The 8,251-nt window shown below is 46.8% G+C and overlaps 1 pseudogene; it reads left to right on the forward strand.

Annotated features, from left to right (window-relative positions):
* Window positions 1-1,356: 1,356 nt before the first annotated feature.
* On the forward strand, window positions 1,357-7,814 carry LOC123811262 (annotated as a pseudogene).
* The last annotated feature ends 437 nt before the right edge of the window (window positions 7,815-8,251 follow it).

Genomic DNA, 8,251 nt, shown 5'->3' on the forward strand with positions numbered 1-8,251 from the left:
AGCAGTGGAAAGGGCCTCAAAGCTCGCTGTGGAGGCCCTGGAGCAAGCCCAGCTACAGTGGCAGGAGGGCAGGCTTGCCAGTTAGCCTCTGAGACAACTAGAAAGAGGAAGAGCTCAGAAAACTTATTTTGGAGGGAGAAACAAAGAGAGAGGAAGAGAGGAAGGTGCATAAGAGAATGACAGCAAGCGAGAGGATCCCTCAACCCGAAGGGCCAGCCACTCCCCCCGCCCCTCTGAGTCACCCTCTCCTTTTCCGCCTGAACAACACCCTCACGCTTAGATCTTTTGACTTTTTCAGTCTCAGTAACTTATTTATACCCACTTTACTAAAAAAGATTGTTGACTCCCTGGGGAAGGATTCTAGCTGTCAAAAAGGACTCCTCGTTGTCATTAATTGGGCCCAAATTCATAATCAGAGTTTAGCAGCCCTTGTTTACCTGGGGCCTCTCACTCATGCCACGGTTTGGGGAGAAGCCACAGAGTGGGCTGCTGAGCCTCCTGCGTCCTGTTCCTGTTGGGAACCGCCCTGACTGGTATCAGAAGCTGAAACCCCCGCCTAGCTAAGGCTAAGGGAACGCCCTTGGAACTGTAAGCCAGCAAGGAGACAAAAGCTTATCTTCCTGGCAGGAATGCTGCTTCTGCTGCTTTATTCATAACTGAACCCCCAAAAGCTTGGTCGGTTAGCCAAAGACGGGTAAGATTCCCCACGGGGGAACGACCTAAGCCAGGCACGATCACTTTGGGAGGCCCCCCAAAAGAAGGACTTGGGGGGGGCTGCAGCAAAAGGGGGGTGATGGACCCTCGCTCCTCGGCTTTGACATAGCCTGAGTTCTCAGCGTCTGGGAGAAAATCTCCTTATCTCTTGGTTACCTTAGTTCCCTTGCTCCACCTAAGCCTAAAACAATAACAGGGTGGTGCAGCTCGGTACTGAGAAGTGCGGATTCCCCAGGGTGATCAGGCCTAAGAAAGAACATGTAAATTACTGTGAAACCTTCTTTGTTTAGAATGCTCTCAGTTGAATGAGAAGGGTCTTAGGAGGAAGTTAGTTTGTTCCTCAGTCTTACAGCTCTTTGACCCCCAACTCAATAGACCGGCAGAGTTCTTTGTTTTCTATGGTTCCTTACTTCCCCGAATGAGTACTGTACTTTACCTGAATTATTATGCAAAATGAGCCCAATAAAAGCAGGTATGGACTGTAAATCGGCGCACTCCCCACTAGGGGGGGTGGCCATTTCGTCCCTACTTCCCCAGAGAAACTAGTCTGTCTCTGTGCATGTGGTGTTTTTTCTCGCGTGTTTATCGTCGAGCCATCCACGGTGTTCCGTGGTCACTGCTGGCTGGTGACCCACGCGCAACATGTTCCTGCTGGTTAAACCAGCCCTTACAAAGGAATCCCTGGTATCATATTTTGACCCATGGGTTGAGGCCAGCCCTGTCCAGCTGGAGCTGTGCAGACAAAAGGCATCAGTGCAGGTAAGTTCTCCACACACACAAGAAACCCAGAGGGTGGGGTCTTTGGGGACTTCCCTGAGAGAAAGACCCTACAAGAAAGACAGATGAGGGAATGCTGAGCCTGATGCCACCTTATCCTGGTTTTGCTGAGGTTGTGAGTTTCATGTTGTTTTATATGTTCTTTTCTGTTCTCTTTTTACTTTTTAAAAGATATTTTAGAGAAACAAGACTTATGCTTCTGTCATTACCTAAAGTTATTAATTGAATGGTGTCCCACCTCCCATCCCTAAATCTAAATGTGGAAGTCCTAACCCTCAGTATCGCAGATTGTGGCTTTATTTGACATGTCTTTACAGAGGTAATTCAGACTAAATGAGGTCCTGTTAAGGAAAGGAACATTGCATATGGAGGGAAGACACTGTGAAGACACAGGGAAAGAATGGCCACCTACAAGCCAAGGAGAGAGATCTCAGAAAGAACCAGCCGGGCTGACACCTTGACCTCAAACTTCTGGCCTCCAGAACTGTAAGACAATAGCTTTTTGCTGTTTTAGCCCCAGTCCACCCATTTTATGGTACGTTGTTATGGCAGCCCCAGCAAAGGAATACGCCTGAGCTACTCAGAACTCAGCTTTATAATTTTTTTGTGCAACTTTTCACCCCCCAGAGATCTCTTTCATTACCCTACTGCATACGGTGTGTGAACAGGAGGGCTAAAGGGTGGTGCCAGATGTACAATTTGTGGGACCCAATGCAAATGAAAATGCAGGGGAAAGAATGCAGTTAAAAGTGCTAAAATATAAAGTGCTAAAATATAAAAGTGCTAAAATATAAAGATTTTTACTTTGAATGTAGTTTCAAAGTAAAAATCTTTAATAGGGAAACATTATAGGGAAGCCGTGTGTGGGCAGCTTAGTTGGTTAGAGCATTGTCCTGATGGGCTAGGGTTTGAGTTCGATCCCTGGTCAGGGCACATGCAAGAATCAAACAGTGAATGCATAAATAAGTGGAACAACAAATCGATCTTGATCTCTCTCTCTCAAATAAATACTAAATATTTAAAAAATATAATGGGGAAATAGTGATACATGAGGGACATTAACTTATACTTTAGTTTATAATATTTTGGGTATTATAATTTTATGTAATATAATAAATAACAATACTTAATGTGATATCTTGATTTATCCTAAGATTTTACTGGCTAGATTGAGTGGTGTTTTTGTCACTTGCAACCTGCCTTCCAGCTACATTGCTGGTGGGATGGAGGAAGGCACTGCTCAGGCCCCGGTTCCCCTCTTGTCCTTGTCTAAGGAGTTGGGCCCTCCCTCCTTCCCCCCGAGAACTGCCCCCACCTTGCCTCTGCTGTGACTTCACAGACCATAAGGTTCCATAGTATCCTAGAGTTCAAGGGTGTTCCATCGAGAGATTTGCTTCTAATGGTGCACAGACCATGGCAAAGAGAGGAATAGAGAGCCTCTTCTTTGTTCTCTTCTTGGACTGTTGGCATGGTGCAGCCCTCCACCACCCTTCCCACCTGACCAAAGGTACTGAAACAAGTATACTGTTGTGGCAAATAGAGAAGTGGGTGGCTCACCTGGAGCCTAAAGCAGGCAGGAGATGGTGGTCACTTCCTGCGAGTTCTGAAGTGGTGAACATGGGGCTTCCCCCATCCTCTACCCTCTTCACGTCCCTGAATCTACCATAATGATTTCTTGCTCTCAGGAAAAGGGAGTAACTTAAACATTTTTCCTAACTTTGAACCTTTCCAAAAATTCAGGGATCCACAAGAGGGTAGCATACATGCACATTTTAACTTTTCATTATAAAAAATTCCGACTATACATTATGTTGAAAGATTTGTATGATGAACCTCCATGTGCTGACCCGGTCGATCTTCCTCTGTCTGTCCCTCACACACACACGCTGTAACAAATAGCGGCCTGAGATATTTACATGTGACATAAAATTCACCCTCAGAAAGTGTATAATCCACCAGTGTGTAGTATAAAGAGCTGTGAATCACCACTCCCCAATTTTAGAACACTTCCATCATCCCCAAAAGTAATGTCACAGCCACTAACTGTCAGTCCCCAACTCCCCTTTCCCAAGGCCCCTGGCGACCACTGTCTCCTCTGTAGGTTTCTCTAGCCTGAATATTTCGTAAGTAGAATCATGCACTATGTGGTCTTTTGTGATTGGTTTCTTTTATTTAACAGATTTCCAAAATTTTTATGATTCAACAACTTTCCATTGTATGGGTATGCCTCATTTTGTTAAATCCACTTATCAGTTGATGGGTGTTTGAACTGTCTCTGCCTTTTGACCATCTGGCTGATGCTGTTGTGAACACAGCATTCCCAAGTGACATCCTAGTTCCCTGCTTTTTTGCTGTTTACTAAGCTTATTGGCTGACTACATTCTGAGAATTCTCTTCATGTAAAACTTGTCAGGTGTGGGGAGAAAGCAGGAACAGAAGACACAATCCTGGTGATGGGGGAAGAACAGTATTGTTCTCCAAAAATTAAGTAGACCAAGGTTGTAAAACAGTGTCATATGTAATAAAGGGCAGTGAGTACATTATGTAAACTGCCCAGTCAGTGGGGCAGCAGGAAAAGGGGAGACAGTAGCTACTCTCGTCAGGGCACTTTAAAAACAAAAGGATTTTTGTGAACAGATATTTTACTGCATGGTCTTAATATACTACCATTGTAATGATCATTAATGATTCATTAATATCTCAGCAAAATAAAATGTTTTTCATTTACCAAAAAGACAGTGTACCTGGAAGAAATGTCAACGTGTCTTGAACAAACTTATTACATTCTCATGAAGAGCTGAAAGCTGCTGCGTGCACACATCACTCAGTGGCTATGCATATTGTCTGCCAGGACACCAGGCAACGGGCAGCACTGTCACTGCATCCGAGCCACAGGGCAGATCCACACACACTCACAACAGCTCTCCGACTGGCACTTGGAGTTGGTGGGTGGTGTGGCCTTAACCACCCTTCCTTAGGGCATCGGTTTCTCCTTGGTGGTTTGCCACTACCCTGGGGACAGAAAAAAGGGCTGGTCATGACCTTGAATCACAAACCTGTGTCTGCACACTGAGACATCACAGCCTCCATGAAGAAAAGCCTGACACTGTAGCTCAAAATCTCCATGGGTCACTATAGTGCCTGAGCCCAACTGATGCACATCCTTGATGCAGCCACAGCAGTGTGAGCAGAAGTCTTGAAATCGGCCCATGAGGTCCTACAGGATATTGCCCACCAGTCCATTTCATTTGCACCTTCATTTTTTCATTCGTTGATATCAATATCAGGGACTTCCTGTGCTCACCAAATGGGGAGGGGGATAGCCAAACACAGACCCACAGTGTGGATCAGGGCTGAGTATGCAGTAGTATTGTTCCCTCTCCTCCAAAACAAGAAAGCACCACGTCCCCAAAGTGGCCGAGATCTCTCCTATTGGCATCATTCCTTGGACAGGGGAGAGTTTCTCTTCAAAAAACCCGAGGTGTGTCTGTCTGTCTGTCTGTCTGCCCCACACTGAGCACTGCGCACAGCCATGAGTCCACAACAGACACAACACTGAGACGTGAGAAGGGGAGGGCACATCAGCAAGATTTACCTCCCTCCCCCTCCTGTGGTTGGTGCCTTTCCCACCAGTCTCAAGGAGAAAGCCAGATCCACAGAGCTTTTCTGCCTGAGCTCACAAGGCTCTCAAAGGGTGGACCAGAAGCCCTTTCCAGTGCTCTTTGCCCTAGAGCAGCCAACTGTGTGATGGTGGTGATTCCACACACCATGCATGGGAGGATCTGTTGAAAATGTTGCATGCAGATCTGATGAGAGATTTATTCACAGCTAAGGTTTGTTTCCCCATAGGCTTTTCTCAACAAAAGAGCTTGAAAAATTCTAAATTTGCATCAAGTCCATATAAGCAAGAAGAATATTTGGCTAAACTCTTTGGTAAGTTCCTTCCTCATGTGACACTGTCAGGCTGTATTTGAGCGTCTTGTGCTTGTCCCTGGTTGTATCCCAGAAACCTGTTTCTGCAGCTCTGTGGGAAGGGAGGTGTTTTACAAGGAGGCTAGAACTCATTCTCTAGGTGACAGAGTCCCAAGAAATTATCAAAAGCATAGAAGATCAACATGCACACAAGATTGTGCTCCTCACAGAGTGGTCCAGGTGGCAGTGCAGGGCCCTTCTCTGGGAGGTGTTGGAGGTGCAGTGTCAGACCCCCTTGAGACCAGCTGCGCCTGGGCAGGTGCCCAGAAGATTGTGCATGTGGTAGAGATGGTGAAGCCCTGAGACTGAGATGGTTCTTCTGCCCAGGTTCTCATCTCTCACTGAGCATGAGCATCCCCTGGGAGATTATTAAACAGACAAATCCAGACCTACCCCAGCCATCAGGTTCCTTGGTATGGGGTGAAACCTTCATGTGAGTCATTTTTAGATGTGAGTCTTGGCTGGTACTCATTGATCTACTCCAAACCTCCCATTAATACTTGAGATGAAGTAGGGCCAGGGAGTCTTTCTTTTTCTTAAAGGAGCCAAAGTAAATCTATAGTGGTTTTCCACCTGGCAGACTGATGGGTAGGTGACTGTGAATGAAGGAAGGAATGGGAGCAGCCAGCTCTCGAAGTCCCACTGCCCATGCTTCAGGGGTTCCCATCTAGGAGTGAGAAGACTCTCTCATGCTCACAGGTATCCCTGGTTCACACGTGGGGAAGAGGAGTATGTGCATCTGCAGATGGGTGTCTGATTCAGGACTTGGGAGGATCACATCACCCCCACAGCCTACTGAATGCCCAGTGCTGTGCCAGCATTGGCCTTGGTATTGGTGGGCCACCGCTGAACTTGCCCAGTTCTCTCTGAGCAGTAATTCAGGAACTTGTAGGTCAACCCATTCACCAAGGAAGGGCTGGTGATGAGATCCCATTATTTTGAATGAGTGAATGTGGTGGTCCATTTTTTGTGTCCTTATTGTAAGTATCTATCCATCAGGTAAGTAGAACATCCACCAATGTACCAACAGCCCTTGAAAAAGGACTCAGAATAAGTATCCAATCAATGTGGATATTCAATGTGGAACTTAAGTTCCACATTGTTCCTCTAAGTTCTTAGAGGACAGCTTTGCCTCTTGAAGAGGCATTGCAAAGTTAGATCAAGAGAGAAGGACCTGTCCATCGTGGCCTTCTGTGACTCACAGTCCGTGTGGAAGGCCTTCGAGAAGGTGTTGAACGAAGGTGTGACACCACGATGTACCAAACCATCACCCTCATGAGGGAGGACCTAGAGAAGTTCAAGGCCCTCAGAGTGATCATGTGGATAGGGAGCAGCTACTACAAAGTGGACATCAAGTCTGCTGGTGAGCTGGAGATCGCCATGTGCAATATCCCATCGATGGCAGTGGAGATGGCCTATTCCAGCTTCTGCCACAACCTCAATATGTCCTGGAGAAACACGTGGCTGTACCAGGCCCTGTGGGAAGGCACATGGGTGCAGAGTGCTGAGCAGATCAGGGAGGTTGCCTGGGGAGCAGCCTGCCTTCTCCGAAAGACACCGGGCCTCACAGGCTTCGCTCACAGGGAGAGATGGTCGCTGTTCGAGACAAGACCTTTGGATTCAGTGTCATCTTTTATTACCCCTACTTGCAGGACCAGGTAGAGCGGTCCCTGGGTGGACAGAGGCTCTACACCCTTAGGACTTACTCTAGCAGAGAGCCACCACATCTCCTTACACTGTAATCTCAATGAACATAATCACCACCTCATCAACAACTTCACTATAAAGCAGATGAGGCAAGGAGCATTCCTGGTGAATGCAGCCCACTGTGGACTGGGGGATGAGAAAGACTTAGTTAGCCCAGGCCCCCAAGGAAGGCAGGATAGGAGGGCTGGCCTTTGAGGTGCACCAATTGGAGCCTTTCAGCTTTGCACAGAGGTCCCTTGAAAGATGCACAGAATCTCATTAGCATGCCCCACAACAGTCTGGTATAGTGAACAAGCGTCACTAGAGATGAGGGAGGCCGCTGCCACTGAGATCAGCTGGGCATCACTGGTCTCATCCTAGAAAGCTTAAGAAACTGTGCGAACAAGGAATTCTTTGTCACTACTGCTCCTGTTCAATAACAGATCAGCAAGCAATTCATCCAGAGCTCATTGGTGCCACATGGAGATCTCCACCAGGCATTGTGGGTGTGGCACCGGGGAATTCCTGCTGCCCTGGAAGGGACCATCCCCAGAGGCACCCTGGTGACTCGAAACTTCCCCACAGCAGCAGACCCTTCCCAAGTGCCCTCTCCCAACCAGCCCACAAAATGTGGAGACAATCAAGAGACCACTAAAGAGCAATAGCAGAGGATAACAAAAGGTCAGATAAATCTGGGACCAAGAGATAGTGAAAAATAGATAAACTAAGAGAAAAGGATGTGACAGTCTTTTTAATTGACTCTGGACATATGCACCATTGACATTTCAGTGTTAAAACTACAAAACAGCTAGAAGCTGAGACATGGGAAAACTGAAGATGCCTTCTACTTAGGAGGCCCTGAAAGACTAGGATGTGACTTATCAATGACGGATTTCTATTATTGTGAGTTAAACTTTCATCTGTGCATCAAGTCACAAAGAGGAAATAGATCTTTTTCTTTTAACAGTCCCTCAGGCACAGCAAGTCCTGAACACCTTGCTATACAGAATGTTGTGTCAAGAGTTCCGAACCTCAAAATGAAAATTATTACGAGGCAATCCCCATCCTGTGATTCTGTTGCCTTTGGTCCATGGGGGCTGGT

This window comes from Phyllostomus hastatus, unplaced genomic scaffold (assembly GCF_019186645.2).
Source record: "Phyllostomus hastatus isolate PE091 unplaced genomic scaffold, TTU_PhHast_1.1 phas_scaffold_78, whole genome shotgun sequence".
Taxonomy (NCBI): Eukaryota; Metazoa; Chordata; class Mammalia; order Chiroptera; family Phyllostomidae; genus Phyllostomus; species Phyllostomus hastatus.